Source organism: Procambarus clarkii, chromosome 23 (genome assembly GCF_040958095.1).
Source record: "Procambarus clarkii isolate CNS0578487 chromosome 23, FALCON_Pclarkii_2.0, whole genome shotgun sequence".
In the NCBI taxonomy this organism is placed as follows: domain Eukaryota; kingdom Metazoa; phylum Arthropoda; class Malacostraca; order Decapoda; family Cambaridae; genus Procambarus; species Procambarus clarkii.
Window position 1 is genome coordinate 18569905 of NC_091172.1, and position 21629 is coordinate 18591533.

At 41.0% G+C, this 21629-nt stretch overlaps 1 protein-coding gene across 10 annotated transcripts in view; it reads left to right on the forward strand.

The window, feature by feature from the left end:
• The window catches only part of LOC123764035 (UDP-glucuronosyltransferase 1A8), a 44068-nt gene that overhangs the window by 1690 nt on the left and 20749 nt on the right, over window positions 1–21629 (forward strand). For 2 of the 10 annotated variants that reach the window (XM_045751497.2, XM_069329924.1), the window contains exon 1: window positions 15173–15329. The exons of 1 other annotated variant lie outside the window; for it this stretch is intronic. The gene's annotated coding sequence lies outside the window, so the exon portion shown is untranslated. 7 more of the 10 variants (XM_069329922.1, XM_045751499.2, XM_045751501.2 and 4 more) reach the window with 7 other exon arrangements.

The window sequence follows — 21629 nt, forward strand, 5'->3', positions numbered from 1 at the left end:
TAAATTATGTTTTATGCAGCAAGTATTAGTAAGTTATCCAATTATTACGTTTTTTATAATATATGTAGAGTTCCACCACGTCTTCACAGTTGAAGACTATCAACAAGAGTTTGTCCGTCTGTATCTACAACCTCATTCTTGTATATTACAAACTCACATTTTATCACTGACATGCGTGGTGTCAAATGATGAGCAACAAGTGCTTTTTTTGTTCAAGATATATTTTGATTCTCAAGATTGATGTCAAAAGTTATAGTCTCATTCGATTTCTCAGTTTAGTTTTCCCAGACGCTACTCTCTGAAACACTCAAGACCAGAGTATTTTAGAGAGTAAATAACTCTAAAATCCAGGGCAACCAGGGATTTTACTGATTGGTAAGCTGAATATTTTCAATGTACTGTAATCTCAGTGAGGTTAGTGAGCCTGTGCTCTCCAGCAGCGTTCCTCACAGTTATTGCCTTAGTCCAAAATGATTTATCCAGATATTGGAATGTGTCCCTCACAAGTGTTGGCGCACTCGTTAACAGTAGACGACGCATACATTCAGGTTCGCTAAGCTTAGACTGGTTAGCTAGAACTGATGGAAGTTCTGAAACATGGTGACTGTGTGTGGCTAAGTCTGCCCACCAGTCTGCCCACCAGCCCTATCCTAAATCCTTATCCTTTCCAAGGGCTATATAGTCGCAATAGCTTGGCGCTTTTTCCTGATAATTACCTTACCTTCCTCTTTTTGATAGTTAATTCATCATTTCAAAATCATTTAGGATTGGTTTGAGAAATGTGAAACATAGCTTATTGGCAGGATCAGAGTACGTTGAAAATAGTTGGTTTGTAACGTACCTATAGCAAGAGGAAGAGATTTAGTAATGAGTTGTTCAAGAATCCCACTGATCTACAGTGTTCCTTAGAGCCGCTCTACACAATTGTTCCTTAGAGCCACTCTACTCTGTTGTTCCTTAGAGCCTAAAACCTAAATCGTTCTGTCCCCCCAAAAAACGAACTGTTATTTTTTTTCTGGTGATGAATTAAATAAAATAATGGCAGCAGCACAAAAAAATGAGAACTATTTACTTTAGTGGACCCTCGAACATAAGTCTTTAGTGTACCCTGGAGCATAAGTCTTTAGTGTACCCTGGAGCATAAGTTTTCTATTGCTGTTAAAAGAAAACTGATTAGAACAGACGATAAATTTTAACTCAGACTATAGGAATCGATTTTTTCCCCAGAATCCGTGTAGCGTCTCGCCCTTGGCAATGGCCACAAGACTCTCCACACGGTTACACATCCATTTACCGTCAAGATCCAGCGATGCTTATCCTAAGAGACCGTATGAGTAGATGAGTGATGCTCACATCATCCACATCGCCATGTCATTTTACCCACGTAAGATAAGTATTAAGCAAGAGTTTCCGTTTCCCATTGTAGGGGACAGGAAGGCTCTTAGTTTATTTGGGTCATCCCCTATACCAACGACTGACCTTCTCAATGGTGCAACCCACAACAGTTGCTTAATTCCCAGGTACTTATTTATCGCAAGGTAAAGATAGACATCAGACATTTACAGTCTCCGTGGTGTAGTGGTAAGACACTCGCCTGGCGTTCCGCGAGCTCTATGTCATGGGTTCGTATCCTGGCCGGGGAGGATTTACTGGGCGCAATTCCTTAACTGTAGCCTCTGTTTAACGCAACAGTAAAATGTGTACTTGGATGAAAAAACGATTCTTCGTGGCAGGGGATCGTATTCCAGGGACCATAGGATTAAGGACTTGCCCGAAACGCTACGCGTACTAGTGGCTGTACAAGAATGTAACAACTCTTGTATATATCTCAAAAAAAAAAAAAAAAAAAAAAGTGAAGGAAAGGGGATACGTCTCATCGCACACAAAACGACTCTCTATTGGATTTTAAAGCCTTCCAACAGTAACCGGGCCTAACATAGCCTAATGGTCCCAGGGTAGTTCAGTCGGGTTCATTCTCGACTCACAATCGAGAATTCCGGGTCACCCCCACAACAAGCTCGCTAATTCCTGGGTACCTATTTACTGCTAGGTGGACAGGGGCATCAGGTGATAGGAAACGAGCCCAACCATTTCTGTCCCGCCCGGGATTCGTTTCCTATCACCTAATGCCCCTGTCCACCTAGCGGTAAATAGGCACTCAGGAGTTAGTCAGCTTGTTGTGGGGTTGTATCCTGAGGAGGGACAGAAATTCAACCATAAGGGGGAGGGGAGACCTCGTTCTGTATAAGCCTAACATGTACTGCATATATAAACTGGCTACCTGTCCCCAACACAACGAATTAAATTATATGCAGTTTTCACAAGAATAATTTAAAACATGTCATTATTCATACTTACCCTAAGTCTTCGCTCCAATCCTTGTTATCCAGCCAGCACAGAGATAATATTAAAATCACAGAAATCTTACATATAGGAAAAGAAGTACACAATCTAGGGGTGTCAATCACTCTAAATTGGATACCAAGTCATTTTTATTTTATTTATTTATTTATACAAGAATTCTTACATTCTAGTACTGCCACTAGTACGCATAGCGTTTCGGGCAAGTCCCTTGAATACTATCCCCGCCGCGAAGAATCGTTTTTACAACCAAATACCCATTTTACTGTTGAGTTAAACAGAGGCTACAGTTAAGGATTTGCGCCCAGTAAATCCTCCTCGGCCAGGATACGAACCTATGACAAAGCGCTCGTGGAACGCCTGGCGAGTGTCTTACCACTACACCATGGAGACTGGTAAAAGTTTACGAAAAGACAGACTCGTTAGCAAATACTCCCCCTACCCTACTTGTTGTACAGGTTAAAATACCTCCAAGAATTTTTTCACATTTTAAAGAGCAAATCAAGAAGAAAATAATCCCCAATAAAAGTCGTCACAGAGCTAAAGTAGCGGAAAGAAGATCCACCGCGATGTGGTACGAACAAGCCACTGGGTACTTCTCTTACAAGCCTGACAAAAAGATATCCAGAGATATTGCAGTAGCCTTACATAGACTCAGACTTGGCTACAAGTGCTGCTGGGAGGTAGTAAACCCAATAATTAAAGAGCGTCACATCTGTGGAACAGATGCAGAGGCGCCACTATTACATTACTTACTGGAATGTGAAACAACTGAAGCCCTGCGCATCAAACTCAACATTCATCCAACAAGAACAGCTGCATTAAATGCAAAATCCACAGCGACTACAATGGTTAGAAAAGCAGTTGAAGAATGGGACACACTAGTGAACATTCTGCCCCTATATCCGCCACCTAGATGATGTTAATAAAACAATAGACTAAAACTGAGGTGGAAAAGTAACGGGAGAAAAGGAGGAAACCACCCACCTCCATTTAAAACTTTGACCCAAATATCACAATAACAAGGTTATCGCGAATAACCGAACTCAATTACGGGCTCACTATGGCCTGTGCTACATGGACATTTCGTTCTGAGTAGCTAAATCTAAAACAACAACAACTACTGCCACAAGGTTAGCCTTAATCGTCGCCGTTCCTTTCTCTCAAACGTTGGTCACAGGGGCTATCGTTGTCTCTCCAATGCTTTCTTGTTCCTGACGTACGATTTTGCCTTCCTTCGGATCTTCGTTGACCTTGATTGACCAAGCCATGTCAGCGATTTAAATCAAAATCGGCACAATCATCAAATTAAATAATGTTGGTAACAGAACACGTAAGACTGTTTACATTAGTGTGCCTTAGAGAGTAAGTTTTCTATCGCTGTTAAAGAAAACTTGATTAATGTAGACGTAAATTTGGCGTAAACCATGCAAATCGAAAAATGTTGGCTGCTTCAAAAATGTTCCTTCAAATTCATGAATTTTTCTAATATTATGCCCGAAATGTATATACGTAGGCTATACATCCTGACCCTTGTGAAAAAGGTGTATAGATAATAATTTATCTAAACTCTGTAATAAAACAACTATTATTTTTACATTATTATTATTAAACATTATTATTATTATTATTATTATTATTATTATTATATTTATTTATTTACAAGAAGGTACATTGGGGGCTAACAGAGAACATAGAAATTAAGTTGAATTTACATTCTTGTAAAGCCAATGGCACGCATAGCGTTTCGGGCAAAAATCAATTATATAATCGACTTTCGGTGGAGTTAAGCACAAGTTGATTTGGATAATAATTAGATGGGTGAACACATAAATGAGTTACAGCCCCGCTTATGTGCCGGGTAAGTACACTACGGGTTCACAGTAGCCCGTGCTACTTTGGAACTTTTGTTCTAAGTAGCTGAATGTAAAACAACAACCACATAAACGACCTCAACCTTCGTTAGAAGAATCTTCTTAATTACGCCTAAAAGGAGACTTCTCGGTAATAGTTTACCCAGCACCAATATACCAATAAGCTTGAGATGTTGCGTGAGCATAAATGTTACAGTCACCCCATTTCCTGATATGTGAAATTAAACTATGTGAAAGTTTTCTTTGAGGTATATGGGAAACTATTGTAAACATTTATACATATCAATATAGCTTCATGTAACACATATTTTACATTAGTACAAATTGCTTTTATTAAAATTTATAAACGAAATAAATTATAATATATATATTCATTTATATATTGTAAATATTTTGTTATATATTATTTATTTTATTAAATTTTAAATAAATATTTGTATATTTTATGAAAATTAAAATTATTTTTAATGTAGATTTAAACATAGGCATTCTATTCAATTACTTTTCAAATCACTTGTGCATTTTTGAACACCTATCAATAGGTGATAACAACAATTATAACTCCTATTCTGTAATTAGATAGGGAAGTCTACTAAACTGCGTCCTTCGATTTAGTGAAGACGTATATTATCACTCGATAAATTATCTTGGAGAATTTATATAAGAACCATAAACCTGAAATTGAAAGCTACACAAATCTGAAGTTCAAAAGGATACTAAATTGCAGGAGACCTACTGGTCCATAAGAGGCAGCTCCACCTTATATATTCTCACACTTACATTAGGCATGAAACAATCCAACAACCCCATCCATGTCTATCATGTTATCTCCAAGCCAGTGTTTAGCCAAATGGAGAGAGTTGGTGAGAGACGGGCTGATGAGTAGAGGGTTTGAAGTCCTTAGCACCGTGAGGTTACGGGGACTGAGGCCGGTTGAAGACGTGGGGTGGGGGGGGGGGGTTCTGGTTACCTGGAGGGGTGAGTCTGCTTGGTTACTGGGAGGGCTGAGGCTGCCTGGTTACTGGGAGGGGTGAGGCTGCCTGGTTACTGGGAGGGGTGAGGCTGCTTGGTTACTGGGAGGGGTGAGGCTGCCTGGTTACTGGGAGGGGTGAGGCTGCTTGGTTACTGGGAGGGCTGAGGCTGCCTGGTTACTGGGAGGGGTGAGGCTGCCTGGTTACTGGGAGGGGTGAGGCTGCCTGGTTACTGGGAGGGGTGAGGCTGCCTGGTTACCAGGAGGAGTGAGGCTGCCTGGTTACTCGGAGGGGCGAGGCTGCCTGGAAGGCAGGGTGGGGTTCAGCCGATTGATTGACTGATAAAGATTAAGCCACCACGAGAGGTGGCGCAGGTATGAGAAGCCCGGAGGTGGTAGATGTTTGGAGTGAATGTGAGGTCTTTGGTTCAAATTCAAGTATGTTTATTGAGACAAGAAAGAATTCCATCTCAAAGGGATAGAGTAGCTTAGGCTATTTGTACCCCCCTTGGAGGTATTTGGTCTTGTAACATCCTGAAGTGTCTCTGAGCCCCTGTGTGGGTTGAGCCTGTGCAAGTGTTCTCCAAATTTACACGTACAGCCTTTAATTTATAGTTTGGTATTCATATATATATATATATATATATATATATATATATATATATATATATATATATATATATATATATATATATATATATATATATATATGTGTGTGTGTGTATATCACGAAAATAAACACGTGATTAAGAATGTGACAATGTCAGACCACGGAGGAAAAATGAAACAGGAAATTTCCTTAAGTACTTTCGTATATTAAATACATCTTCAGAAGGTCATTTTACAGATCGAGTGATGGGTATAAATAGGCAGGAAGGAGTGGTGAAGTAAGGTGAGGTACAATACTTGGACAACGCAGAAGGCCCATTGGCCCATCAGATGCACCCAATTGGCACATCCGATGTAGCACAATGGCCCATCTGATACAGCAGACATACAAGCATAATATATAGGTAATTATAACATAAAGAAATAAATATATACAATAAATTAGTGAGACAAATGTTTTTCAATGATTCTACTTAAATCGCCCTTTAGCTGATCTATTAGAAATGGATCTAAGTTATATAGACCACTGCTAATATTCAAATTACTTTCTTTGGTGATCTGTATCAAAGCAGATTCAATTATGTTTCTGTTATAGGTGCTTTTACAATTTGTTATTGAAGAAGCACTCTCCCAATCAATTTGGTGAGCTTTTTCTGACAAATGCACAAACAAAGCATTAGACAATTGGCCATGTTTTACAGAGTATTTATGTTGCGATATTCTACATTTTAAATCTTTAGATGTTTGCCCGACATAGAACTTATTACATTCCTTACAAGGTATTTTATAAATGACGCAATTATCACTACGAGGGCTGTTCCTTACTAATAGCTTACCAACAGTGTTTTCGTAGCTAAACATTACATCTATATTAAAAAGTTTCAAGGCCTTGACAATATTCTCAAACCCAGAGAAATATGGTAAACATAACACATTCTTTGGGCGAATCCTTTCACTGCATACATTATTATAATATGTACGACGAGCTTTGTTACGACAAACTTCCAACAAATTCAGTGGGTAACAAAGCTTAAGACCAATCGAATCAATATTCTTAAATTCTAATGAGCCATGACTTACCTCTAAAGTCTTACCTAAATTCAATATTCTAATGAGCCATGACTTACCTCTTTCTGCTGATATTATTGTCAGTCTTGTTAAGTTGTGCATTAAAGAATGTAAATTTACCTTTAATAATGAGTATTATTTACAGACTTTTGGAATGGCAATGGGGAATCCTCTATCGCCATTGCTCTCAAACCTGTACATGGAATTCTTTGAAAAGAAATTCGTTTCAAAAATAACTCCTGGAATCATTCCTTGGTTTAGATATGTTGATGATATCTTGTGTATTTGGCCTTCAGATGTAAACACAGACGAATTTGTAGCCAAACTTAATGACCAAGTCACCTCCATAAAATTTACTATGGAGACTGAAGTTGATAAATGTTTGCCATTCTTAGATGTGCTTATTCATAGGGAAAACTCTTCATTAAAGTTTAGTGTTTACAGAAAACCTACGAACAATTTATCTTATGTTCATTATTTTTCAGGGCATAAATACAATGTAAAAAAGTCAATTTTTTCTTCAATGTATCTAAGAGCTCTTCGAGTTGTGAGTCCAGAATTCTTAGATGAAGAATTTAAGAATATTGATTCGATTGGTCTTAAGCTTTGTTACCCACTGAATTTGTTGGAAGTTTGTCGTAACAAAGCTCGTCGTACATATTATAATAATGTATGCAGTGAAAGGATTCGCCCAAAGAATGTGTTATGTTTACCATATTTCTCTGGGTTTGAGAATATTGTCAAGGCCTTGAAACTTTTTAATATAGATGTAATGTTTAGCTACGAAAACACTGTTGGTAAGCTATTAGTAAGGAACAGCCCTCGTAGTGATAATTGCGTCATTTATAAAATACCTTGTAAGGAATGTAATAAGTTCTATGTCGGGCAAACATCTAAAGATTTAAAATGTAGAATATCGCAACATAAATACTCTGTAAAACATGGCCAATTGTCTAATGCTTTGTTTGTGCATTTGTCAGAAAAAGCTCACCAAATTGATTGGGAGAGTGCTTCTTCAATAACAAATTGTAAAAGCACCTATAACAGAAACATAATTGAATCTGCTTTGATACAGATCACCAAAGAAAGTAATTTGAATATTAGCAGTGGTCTATATAACTTAGATCCATTTCTAATAGATCAGCTAAAGGGCGATTTAAGTAGAATCATTGAAAAACATTTGTCTCACTAATTTATTGTATATATTTATTTCTTTATGTTATAATTACCTATATATTATGCTTGTATGTCTGCTGTATCAGATGGGCCATTGTGCTACATCGGATGTGCCAATTGGGTGCATCTGATGGGCCAATGGGCCTTCTGCGTTGTCCAAGTATTGTACCTCACCTTACTTCACCACTCCTTCCTGCCTATTTATACCCATCACTCGATCTGTAAAATGACCTTCTGAAGATGTATTTAATATACGAAAGTACTTAAGGAAATTTCCTGTTTCATTTTTCCTCCGTGGTCTGACATTGTCATATATATATATATATATATATATATATATATATATATATATATATATATATATATATATATATATATATATATATATATATATATATATATAATATAAGGTTTCCATATCTTTAATACTAGTTAATTTTTAACAGCGCTTTTTAAGACACTGTAGGTCAACAAAAAAAAATATATAAGTACTTTTGAGAGGATATCATTGTTGTTTAAAATTCGCTACTTGAAACAAAATGTTCCAAGTAGCATGGGCTATGGTGAGCCCATGCTACTTGGGCTTTTGCGAGAGGAGACATGGCCTGGGTGATCATGGATTGATGCGGGGTTGCAAAGGGCTATCCTAACGTGAGTAGAGCGATGACGAATTCTCTCCCGAAAGCCTCTCTTTGTATATACCAAATTCAGTATTACTTCCTTGCCTCAATGTCTGTGGCGAAACCAGGTCTCTAGGAACTGCTTTAAATGTTTCATATTAACGCCCATCTCCAGTAAAGTCATAGCAGATAAGCCATCTTCAGTAAAGTCAACTTGTATTAGTAATTCCTTGGTGTTTCCTGTAAACCTTTACTCGCACGGGGGGGGGGGGGGGGAAACCATGTGAACGTTAGATAAAAACAGTAAAGAGTGATGAGCATATATGGTGCCATGAATTTGATGAGTACAGTGACGGGTGACCATGCAAGAAGCGGTGTGTGTGCGCAAGAGTCAGTGGTGTAATGGGTTTCGGGGTTGCCACATATATAGGGTATACGCCCATATGTGCGGCATACAGATTCTGCAGGTGTTCAGTATATACCGTTGTATATGTGGCTAGAGCGACAGGAAAGGTCAAGGGATATATATATATATACACATAGAGATGTATAACTAGCTTCTCAGTGTGTGTATACACTGCGAGTTACCTTTAGTCCTGGACTATGTTCAGGACTAAAGTATACATACTTGCTAGCCAGTCAGCAAGGTCTTGTGGTGGCCTGAAGAGCACTTCAGGGTATGATAGGTATAAAATTCAACACCAAACCAAGGAAGACCAAAGTCGAAATATTAAGAGATGAATGTGAACGTTGTGTATGCTCGGTACCGGTCTAGTGAGTGCTCAGTGGTAGTGATTTTGGCCATCATCAAAACATAAGGCTATCGGATTCACAAGTTATATTAAACATGGGCCTACAGCTTGGGCGGTGAATATGTGATGTATTCAGTTGAATATGTGGTTATTCAAGCAGATGTTAAAAGGTATTTTTTTTTTTGGGGGGGGGGGGGGGTGCTAGTAAGAAACAAGTGAAGGTAAATGAGAGTATCATTTGAGAGGAGAGAAGGAGGGAGCGGCAGTGTGGTAATGGAAATAGGTAGGAGATCCGGGAGTAATTGATGAAAATCAATGAGCCTAGACTGTGTGATGGACATGAGAAATTTGTGCAAGCGAAAAGAAAAGTGTGAGTGAGTACTCATATAGTTGTGCTTGCGGGGGTTGAGCTTCGGCTCTTTCGTCATGCCTTTCAACCGTCAATCAACTGATATACAGATTCCTGAGCCTACTGGGCTGGCTGTGTGTGTGTGTACTCGCCTATTTGTGCTTGCGGGGGTTGAGCTCTGGCTCTTTGGTCTCGCCTCTCAACTGTCAATCATCTGGTGTACTGGTTCCTGAGCCTACTGGTTCTATCATATCTACACTTGAAACTGTGTATGGAGTCAGCCTCCACCACATCACTTCCTAATGCATTCCATTTGTCAACCAAGTGTGTGTGCGTGTGTGTGAATTTGTTAGTGAGAGTTTCAAAGAGAGAGGGAGAGACACTTCCCATGCATACGGAAATGTGGGTCAGTCTCATCAGTGTTGCCATGGAGGTGTGTGCTGTTCGTCTCATGCAACACCCGATGTGGATGAGCACGGACTCTCCCATCCCTGCAGCAGGTGCTACGAGGCGACACCCCCTTCGTGACGTTAGTCTGCCTGTGAGTCGTGCATAAGTTCTTTCGTGAACATCTGTCGGGGCATATTTTATTTAGTTTAGGGTGTAATTAGTTTCGGCAAAGTGCTAAGATTTCAACGGAAATATGGAGTTTATTGAGACTGTGACATCACAGTCTCCGGCGGCGAGGGAGCCGGTCGGCCGAGCGGACAGCACGCTGGACTTATGATCCTGTGGTCCCGGGTTCGATCCCGGGCGCCGGTGAGAAACAATGGACAGAGTTTCTTTCACCCTATGCCCCTGTTACCTAGCAGTAAAATAGGTACCTGGGTGTTAGTCAGCTGTCACGGGCTGCTTCCAGGGGGTGGAGGCCTGGTCGAGGACCGGGCCGCGGGGACACTAAAGCCCCGAAATCATCTCAAGATAACCTCACTTCCGTCTCTGCATCACGAGGTGTCTAAATCTTTGGGGACATAAGACATTATGACAAACTATAATTGCTCAAGAGGTGAAGCATCAGCCAATCAACTTAAGAGTTCAATGACGTAAAACGCGATCCCTGTGGTCCGGATTGGCTCTTGAAACCTAGGTTGTCGCCCCTCACTTGCAATTCTTTGATAGGATTTATGCTGCAAACAAATATGCAAACCTAGTTAGACAGGTGGCCCCCATTGCCAGTGTAAAGCATTGTCTGAAAGTATGGAGGTATCATGGCAACCATTAATATTTTGACGTTGATGAAAGAGAATCTCGGTGAAGATTCTGGCAGCACATCAGCGTTAAATCGTCATGGAACACAACTACATCTCTCTTTCACAACATTACGAATTCAGTTAGTCATTGTCATCTGTGACAATAATCTCTTTCAAGAGAGATTGAGCCTGCTCTTCCCTCCAAACTACGTCCCAGTAACAACTAATATAGAAGATATATCCAACAAGTACAACAACAAGTTTTGCCAGAGAGCAAAACGTATCCAGCACCGGCACACCTGTTCACCTCCGCCACCGTTAAACCGGCAAACTGCTTGTCCATCGCCTGCCTGTCGCTGATTGGCTGGTGCCCGTCGCACCTGCTCTCACCACCCGCCACACGAGCTGATGTCTGAGCTACCGCGACCTAAGGAAGGCAGAATATATCGTGCTCCACACAAGTTAACGTCTCATTGGTAGACTAAGCCTTGGCTTACGTGTACTAAGGGAGGTGGCAGCTTGAAGCCAATATTCCTGCATCATTATTTCCTTTGCTATATTTACTTTACTACTATTCATTTGTCTTAACGTAACTTTTCATTTGCCAGTGATTATTCTTATTATTTTGTTTGATTGATTTATCTGTTACAATTTTTATGTCCACTTTTATTCATGTTTTGCTTTTCTAACGTAATTAAAATTTCATTGTTAAATTTACTTGTGTTTTGTGTGTCTTCCCATTACCTTACCACAGACGAAAGTTCCAGCTTTTTTCTTTTATTTTCTTTATGTGACGAGGCCATACCCCTAGCTTTTGAAACAGCCGAACACCAACGCGTTACCGTCACACATCAAACAGAAGAGGAAGGAAGCATTGTCCCCTATATAGCATCACTAACAGGAGAAGGTCATGGACTCGTGTAGGAGCTCCAGAATTAATGTTAGACTCTTGAGGAACACCATCGGAGGGTAAGAAAAAAATCTGGCAGCTTAGTCTAGGCGACGATGAGCCTGCTTACAACTCTCCTGTTTTGAGTAAATTCTGTATACATGATCTGGGTGCCGACACTTAACGTGGAACTCACGTGGGATATTTCTAGTTAGGAGTGGAATATATTTCAGTACCTGTTCAAGTACATTTATCGAGACAATAAGATACATCCCAAAATGTTAGAGAAGCTTAGGATATTTTTACCCCTCGACCTCAGGTCCCTCACGGGGCTCACAAGTACAGTGAGTACAAATCCACAAATCACAATACAAAAATCATATTTAACTCAGTACCTGTGAGTTAACCATGTTTTCTGATACCATTCATTAAGGGAGATGTTTATCATCGGATTAACATCTCCCTTAATGGGTTATCTGATTGCTTAAGCTTGACGGGAATTCAATATTGTGTACCTGGATGGTCTTCTGTGAGTTCTTCTTCTCCCAAAGCCCGGCTTGAGGGCAGGCTTGACTTGTGAGAGCTTGGTCTAACAGGTTCATGCTTGGAGCGGCCCGCAGGCCCACATAACCACCACAGCCCGGTTGTTCCGACACTTTTTGAAGAAAACTATCTAGATTTCTCTTGAAGATGTCCACCGTTGTTCCTACAATATTTCCTATCTTCGCTGGGAGTATGTTGAACAATCGTGGACCTCTGATGTTTATACAGTGCTCTCTGATTGTGCCTATGGCACCTCTGCTCTTCACTGGTTCTATTCTGTATTTTCTTCCACATCGTTCACTCCAGTACGTTATTATTTTACTGTGTAGATTTGGGACCTGGTCCTCCAGTATTTTCCACGTGTATATTATTTGATGTCTCTCTCGTCTCCTTTATAGTGAATACATTTGGAGAGCTTTGAGACGATCCCAATAATTTAGGTGGTTTATCGTGTATATATGCCGTATGTGTTCTCTGTATTCATTCTAATTTACGGGCTCACCATAGCCCGTGCTACTTGGAACTTATTCCGAGTAGCTGAATCTGTAACAACAACAACATCATTCTATTTCAGCAGTCTCTCCTGTTCTGAAGGGGGAAGTGAATACTGAGCTGTACTCAAAACGGAATAGCACAAGTGATTTGAATAGTACAACCATTGTGATGGGATCCCTGGATTTGAAGGTTCTTGTAATCCATCATATCATTTTTCTGGCTGACTCAATATTTGCTTGGTTATGCTCCCTAAACGTTAGGTTATTCCCATATCATTTACACGCTGCTTTCCTACTATGGGAAGATTTGATCGTGTTTTGTCCCCTGTATTTTGTTTAAGGTTTTCATTTTTACCGTACCTCAGTATCTGGAATTTATCATTGTTGAACATTATGTTATTTTCTGCTGCCCAGTCGAAAAATGTACTATATCTGCTTGTAGTTTTTCAATGTCTTCAGCAGAGGTAATTTTCATACTGATTTGGTATGTCATCTGCAAAGGATGATAAGTGATATAATGGATGATACGTGTCTATAAATTATACACTCATCAGCTTAATCAATAACACTGAAACTATGAGATGTACCCGAGCTGAGGGGCATGAGTTACGAAGAAAGACAACTGGAATTTAAACCTCACGTCACTAGATGACAGAAGAGTTAGGGAGTACATGATTACCACCTACGTGATTCTCATGGGAATTGAAGGATTATTTATTATTTATTATAATAGACAAATATTATTTTGTATGGGTTGTTACACGCTCAAGGGAACACAGGTGGAAATTAAGTACCCAAATGAGCCAGACACATTATAAAGAACATTTTTAGTGTTAGAGTTAACAAATGTAATGCATTAGGAAGTGATGTGGTGGAGGCTGATTACATACAGTTTAAAATGTAGATATGATATTGCTCAAAAGGCTCAGAAACACCAGATCATTGTTGTTGAGAGGCAGGAACAAAGAGCTGAAGTTCAACCCCTGCAAGCACAATTAGGTGAACAAAAGAGCTATCAAGCGGATCCTGCTACCAACACTAACAAGTGGCTCTCAACCCTCTCCTTAGCGTTGCCTCCTCTACCCTTTCAGTCGTTGTTAAAGTAAATTTTGTTTTTAATTTTGCCCCGAGGGGCGAGTTTATTGGGCAGCGCCACTCATCTTGTGAGTGGACACACCGCCATAGCAGCATGTACAACACTCCCCAATAGGAAGAAAACCCGCTGGGTTGTTCATCCTGTCACTTGTACCCAGACACAGCTGGGACTTGCTTAACTGTCTCAAGTGAACAGCTCCTCAAACAAGAAGATTAACATCTATCAACCCTTAAAAGCTTACGTTATCTCGCGGGTGCAAAATGGGGAAATCTTTTAAGAACAGTATCAATATTTGACAAATAGTGTTTTCCTAACTCAAACAATGTGGGGTTTATTATTCTACACGTACTTCTGATGTCTCTCAGATGTTCACATTCACGTAGATAGTGGTCAAGGCGGTGTCCATCACTCTCACCACAGATTCTGCAACTTCGCTGATCAACTGTTGTTTCCATTCCATATCTTCATGGATATTTGTATCCAAGACGGATTCTCGCTATTACTGATTCTCTCTCTCGTCCTCCTCCTCTTCGGCCATAATGATTGGGATTGCCAGCTGCAACCATGTTGTACCATCGTACAGATTCACTGGTTTGTTCTTCTATCCTCCTTTCCTCAGATTCGCTACCTGGAACAAAAAGTTCCAAGTAACACGGGGTATGGTGAGCCCGTAGCCCTTTCAGTCGTCTGGGTGCATTAATAACTGTGGCAGCCTGCTGTAAGGACACCGAACTGTGTAGAAATACAGTAATATATATTAGAGGGTAGAATTAGCCTAAGCTACTCTATCCCTTTGAGATATATATTTTATTGTTTCAATAAACGTACTGAACTGTGATTGGACAGTCTGAGATGGGCGGGGCATGCGCCCTCTCTCCAGGGACCGTTGGTGGGTCCCTGGTGAGAGGGTCCCTTAGTTTCTCCACGACACCCAGGAGGACCCCTGGAAATATACATATGTGTTCATATATACATCAACGAGGAGAAAGTTGGCCGATTGCATTGAGTTGGTTTATACGCCTATAAATTAAAGTCTTTGGAGCGTGCGTAGAGATCATTAGGGAATAATTTCAGCCATATGGCCGGGTAGCACAAGGTCCCTATCCGACACGACGAAACTTAACGGTGTCGACCGTTCATTGTTAAAGCAGGTAATTCGGGTCGTTGGTACTGAGGTAGTCGGCTAGCGTTGGTGCTCACCCATCAGTAGTTGGTGGTTGGCGTCTGAGCCGTGTGGACGCGCTCCACTCCTCTCTATTACAGAAGTATTACTCTTCTATTGGACTACTGGAATGGTGTTTGGAAAAATGGATATTGTTGTGTAGTGGCTTCGAGGAGGTGAGCGTAGTGCTGGGAGGACCTTACGGGACTCGTCGAAGGGACATGTACGCCGTGAAGTGTTCCCTATTCTTCAGTATATATATATTTATTCCTGGACAATGTTCAGGACTAAAGTACACTTGCTTGTTGGTTAGTAAATTCTCGTGGTGACCTTAACACTCTAGATGTTGATAAACGGAGAACATCGTACTGACGGCAGTGGTGTACAAGGGGGGGAGGCAGATTTTTTGTCTGATATGGTTATAAATGTGTAACTCTTTGCGTTTGTAACAAGCGTTGGCCCTCCCCCACTCTCTTTCTCTGTCTGCCTGTATGTGTGTGTGTATGTGTCTGTCCGTGTGTCTGTGTCTGTCTGACGTGGGCCTGGGTGTGTATTGTGCTGGTAATGTGACTGTGTTCTATATTTTTTTTTTTATTCCACCGGAGGCGGTAACAATCTGATGCGTAATGGCCGGTACTGTTATTTAGTGTCAGCGTAAACAGTATTACGCACAAACATTAAGATGGTTCGTGAGTGCGTGCCTGGCGCTCTATGGTCCAGGGTCCTTTAATGCCTCCCAGGCACGGACACGTCCATTATTATACAGTACTTCCTTACTGTATAATAATGGACGCGTGTTGTTGTTGTGTTTTTGTACCACCTCTCGCGGCACCGAGGTGACGCCGTTATGTTCCCACAAGACCTGTCACCAGCAGGCGCCGCGCGAAGTGGCTATCCTGCTCTCTAACTTCTGCTAGGCTACTTACTTCAATAACTTGTTCACGATGTAGCTCGGTTTTTGTTAAGTAATTTTAGGTTTCACTTTATTATTTTCGTCTCGGAACGAACTTTCTCTTTACTGGTGAGTTTTAATTATATTTTCTTCGTTAATTTCATGGGGTTCATTTTTTCCTCTTGCATATTATTACTTCATTCTTCTCCAGCTACCTGTTGGCAAGATTTGCAGCAGTGCGTACGCTCCGTGACTCTGACTCCTGTCTATTGCGTAATTCTTTATCTTCGTTAGTGCTTTTTCCTCTTACTCTTGCCTGCCTGTTGAATTTGCGTAGTAATCTTTTGTGAGGTACTATATCAAAAGGGCTTTGGTAGTACAGAAATATGCAATCTGCTCAGCCTTCTCTAGCCTGCCTTATTTTCTGTTTTATCATAGAACTCCAGTAGGCTCGTCAGGCACGATTTGCCGTTCCTTAAAGCAATGTTTGTTTACATATCTAATTATCTCTAGCTGTGTGACTAGTCTTATGCTTGTTATTCTTTCAAACACGTTAGATGCTTGTCAATGACACTGGGCTGTAGTAGAGTGCCTCTTCTCTTATTGTACACGTGTACATCTGCCTTCTTTAGACAGTTGGGCAATTATCCCTTTGTGGCTCATTAAAGATCAATGCCAGAGGCACATTGAGGGCCTGTGCTGCTGCTTTTAACATCCATTGGTGATACGTTGCCTAGTCCAGAGAACTTTCTCTTCAAGGTAACTCATCACAATGGTTGTACTATTCAAATCACTTGTGCTGTCCCGTCTCGAATACTGATCAGTACTCGCTTCCCCTTTCAGAGCAGGATAGTGCTGAAATAGAGGGAATACAGAAAACATATACGACATACACAGACGCGATGAAGCATCCAAATTATTGGGATCGTCGCAAAACTCTTCAAATGTACTCACTAGAAAGAAGACGAGAGATATCAAATAATATACACTAGAAAATACTGAAGAGCCAGGTCCCAAATCTACGCCGTAAAATAACATACTGGAGTGAACGATATGGCAGAAAATGCAGAATATAACCAGTGAAGAGCAGGGGTGCCATAGGCACAATCAGAGAACACTGCATAAACATCAGAGGTCCATGGTAGTTCTTCATACTCCCAGCAAGTATAAGAAATACTGCCGGAATAACCGTGGACATCTTCAAGAGAAACTAGATATCTTTTTCTCTCAAGAAGTACCCGACCAACCAACCAACCAACCGGGCTGTGGTGGATATGTGGCCTGCAGGCTGCGATAAGCAACAGCCTGGTGGACCAAACTCTCACAAGACGAGCCTGGCCTAGGGCTGGGCTTGGGGAGTAGAGCAACTCCCACAACCCCATCAAGCAGGTATCAAGCAGTCAAATAACGCAGGTTTCGTCTCTTGATTCCTAATCGATCTCTTCGTAATAAAGGTTCCCCATGACAAGTACTGTACGATTTTGATGGTTGCCACCAGAGGCGGCTAGTTTATTGTGCACCCCATACTCGTCTTGTGAGCGATAGCGCAAAAGGATTGCAGAGCACAATGTCTTTATCAGACCGTTAGTTATTGTGTGCTGCTGTTGCTCTCAAGTTCATTTGGGCAAGCTTTATCATATTACTGTATGCTGGGTTTGCAAATTACCAGGACCACTATCATTTTCCAATCTGCTGTCAGTCCTAGCGATGGAGCCTGTGTCAGTAATGAAAGTAGATTTTTAGGAACTAGGTATACTCCAAGGCTCTGCAGATCGATCACAAGGGATAGTGTCTATCCATAATTATAACGCATATAATTTTAATTGGTAGAAATTAGATACCTAATAAATATCTCCATTAGAATAAATGTCATAAAAAATTGAAGATTGTGAAGGTATACGTTGTACACCCGCGTACGACCACGTTCGCCCCAACTGTTTCTATCTCTGAGGTACATGATATCCTCATAATGCACCCAGAGCCTGCCAGTGCAGACTACTGATCACATGCCTCTGTATGACTAACCATCCTGTGTGATGGTGATTTTTAGCATCACGTAGCTAGCTTTTTTTTTTTGACACACCCCCTTCATATAGTCTAGGGTACCTGCCATAGTGCAGATGTACCTAAATGTATTAATAAGCAAAAAATGTCGTAGTTCCAGTGTTCTGTGATGAGAATGTGGAAGCTGGTCAGTAGGCTAGTGCGGTGGCCTTGATAACCCTTACGCGGTTGATAGGCCTAAACTTACTCCATTCCAGCCATACCTTTCTTTACAACCCTTAGGTTAGTTCCTTTCCACATGCATCTCACACAACAACCATTCTCCTATACACCCACACAAAATGCATGTCCCTGACAAAACTAATTGGATAACGTGGAAAGAAAGAAAACAGACAGAGGGGAGAGTTGCACTGTTAATAAAAAGAAAATTGAATGTAAAGGAGATAGATCAAAATACAAATAAAGCCTAGGGGTTGTGAGGAAAGGTATGGCTGGGAGGGAGCAAGTTTAGGCCTATCAGCCGTAGAAGGGTTATCGAGGCCACCGCACTAGCCTATTGACCACCTTCCACATTCTCATCACAGAACACTGGAACTACGTCATTTGTTTATTAACACATTTAGGTACATCTGCATTAGAGCAGCTACCCTAGACTATATGAAGGGGAAGTACAGTGTGTCAAAAAAAGCTAGCTACGTGATTCTAAAAATCCCCATCACCCAGGATGGTTAGTCATACAGAGGCATGTGATCAGTAGTCTGCACTGGCAGACTCTGGGTGTTATGAGGATATCATATGTACGTCAGAAATAGAAACAGTAGGGGCGAACGTGGCCGTACGCGAGTGTACAACGTATATCTTCACAATCTCCAAATTTTTTATAAATTTCTGTACCGAGATTTTTCTTAGGTGTCGAATTTCTACCAATTAAAATTATATGCGTTATAATTATGGATATACATTATCCCCTTGTGATCGATCTGCAGAGCCTTGGAGTATACCTAGTTTCTAAAATCTACTTTCATTACTGACTAAATTAAACTATGCATGCACACTATATGCAAATTTATGGCTAGCTCCGACCAGGACCTCGTACGTCGGAATAGGTCTATTATGACGCAGTTTAAACAAGACTAATCGGCAAGTGTCTCGTAGTACAGTTGGCTTCGTTCACAACTCAGTCGGAGATCCCTGATTAAATTACCTGGTGGGACAAATTAAGGGGCACATTGAGCTCACCTAATGGCTCTCTTCACCTAGCAGTAAATAGGTACCCCAAAGTTAGGCAATTGTTTGATTGCAAATTCCCTTGAATTCCTCTCTCTCCACCCCTACATTCCCCGACTCTATATTGTCTGTGATTCTGTCCTGTTTGTCTGTACTCGCCTATTTATGCTTACGGGGGTTGAGCTTTGGATCTTTGGTCCCGCCTCTCAACTGTCAATCAACTGGTGTACAGATTCCTGAGACAGTCTGTGTGGCGTCTGTCCTGTCTGTCTCCTCCACCATATTACATTATATTTGACGATTTTTGTTGGTTTGGGTTATGTGCTTACTGCCGCTGGAGTGTTACCAATACACTTTCTTATTATGAGACTTGCACAGGTGGACTGAGCAATGTGCGACTTTCATGATATTTATCACCCACCGTAATATGCGAGCCCCGACGGTCTGTGGGGGAGGGGGGGGGAAGAGAGAGAGAGAGAGAGAGGTCAGTTGTGTACCTGTCAGAACTGGCATACCGCGACAGTACAAGTCTACAACTTTTCAAGCTGATTTTAGTTTTTGTTTACATCTCGTTGCTTCACGCATGCGCGCTCAGTAGATGGACACTTTTCTTAACGGGGCCGTGTTTCGAAAGTCTGTTTCTCGTTTCTCGTCGGCGTTCCTTTTTTTGTCAGATAGTTGGCAGTTACATTGACAATTTGCAAATGGGAACGATTGGGGTACGAAGGCCCACTTTGCGGTTAGGGTCCCGACGCAGGAGGGTAGGAATAGCCTAGGTTACTCTCTCCTCCTGGGATGTATTAATAATTCATCCCGTCCTCTTGTTTGGTAGTACTTATAGTAACGATGAGGACCATAGTATATCTACCGACATACAACGAAATTAGAAAGTAGAAATCAGAACTATTGCGTTGGACAAACCGGAAAACTATTTTTTACTTGTTGCTTTGACAAACTAAACTAAACCTAACCTTCCTAGGCCTAATACACGATGTCTAATATAGTACGTGTGTATGCTATACTAGGCCTAGGAATATTCGTTTGTTGTTTAGCTTTAATTTTAAGAATTTCTTAAGTCGGTATACTACTATCTAAAAGCTAAGTACGTATGAATTCTTAACTGTTGACGACCGTCACAATAGGTAATATATAAACAGGAAGATGGGTTGATAGATTGCCGGAACTTGGAGCTTGCCTAAGGATTGGGGTCTCATTGTTGAGCATAATGTCGCTCATCGCCAACATTCCTAGATCACCCAACTGTGATCCCTGTAGAGAATAGCATTCATATTGTAGCATAGAGAAGAAATCAAAAGGGAAGGGTTCTGTACGTGGGGAAGGTTCAGGTGGCTGGTGTGTCAAATGAGATTTAAGTTTCTATACATTTGTGTACTTTGTCCAGACTGGGTCGTTCCCATTGGTAATTAGCCGGGCCCTTGTCCCATTTCCCTCATCTAGATTTGGTAATGTTGCAGGTTGTCGTCTCGGTTTTGCGTGTCACCAACGCTGGTCTGGCTGCCCATGTATTGTGTAAGGTTTATACATGTATGTGTACGAATTATCAGCAGAAAGCGCTAAGCCAGTATGACTGCGTAGCACTTGGAAAATATGGGGATAAGGATTTAGGGTAGGACGAAATCACGTCCCATTAGTCTCTCTCTGCTGTTATTTTGATTTCTCTTTGGCAGTCCTTGATGAAACGGGAACATTTAAATCGGAGAAAATTATGAAGCAATTGCCCTCAGTCAAGAATGGTGGAAGGGAGAAAGTTTATACTATTATTTGCCCTCTATTTCTTCCTGCAAACTTAATAAAAGACTAGTGAAAAGTGTACCAACTAAGCAGAAATGCCACCTTATCCCTGCAAGGGTTAGAAAATGAGCGCCTCCTGGTAGAAAGTGTACTACTAATTTCTACTATGAGAGTCTTATTAGAATGCAAGGCTCCACCCGACGCGCGTGCGATTTCTAGGTATCTTCCAACCGAAAGAGATGAAGAAACCTTGGAATATTTTTAAATTCTGCATGTACACTAAATAAAGTTCTTTTAAAGGCACTAAAGATATACAACCCCCCCCCCCCTCCTAGTAATAGACACCTTGTACAAGGTGTCTATTACTAGGTGTACCATGTACACCTTGTGGTCCCAGGACCTGCAGATGTACATGGGAGATTAATCAGAGCCAAGCTACATGCCGCCACACTAAATCGAAATGCTAAACGCCTGATAACATGTGCGGTCAATCTCCATCTGTACGTTTCTTGCAGTTCTTGTAAAATGTATTAAAATACTTCTGACTCTCCTTCACTGTATGCCACTCGTTCACTCGGGTGCCACAGTGGTTACCGTTTGT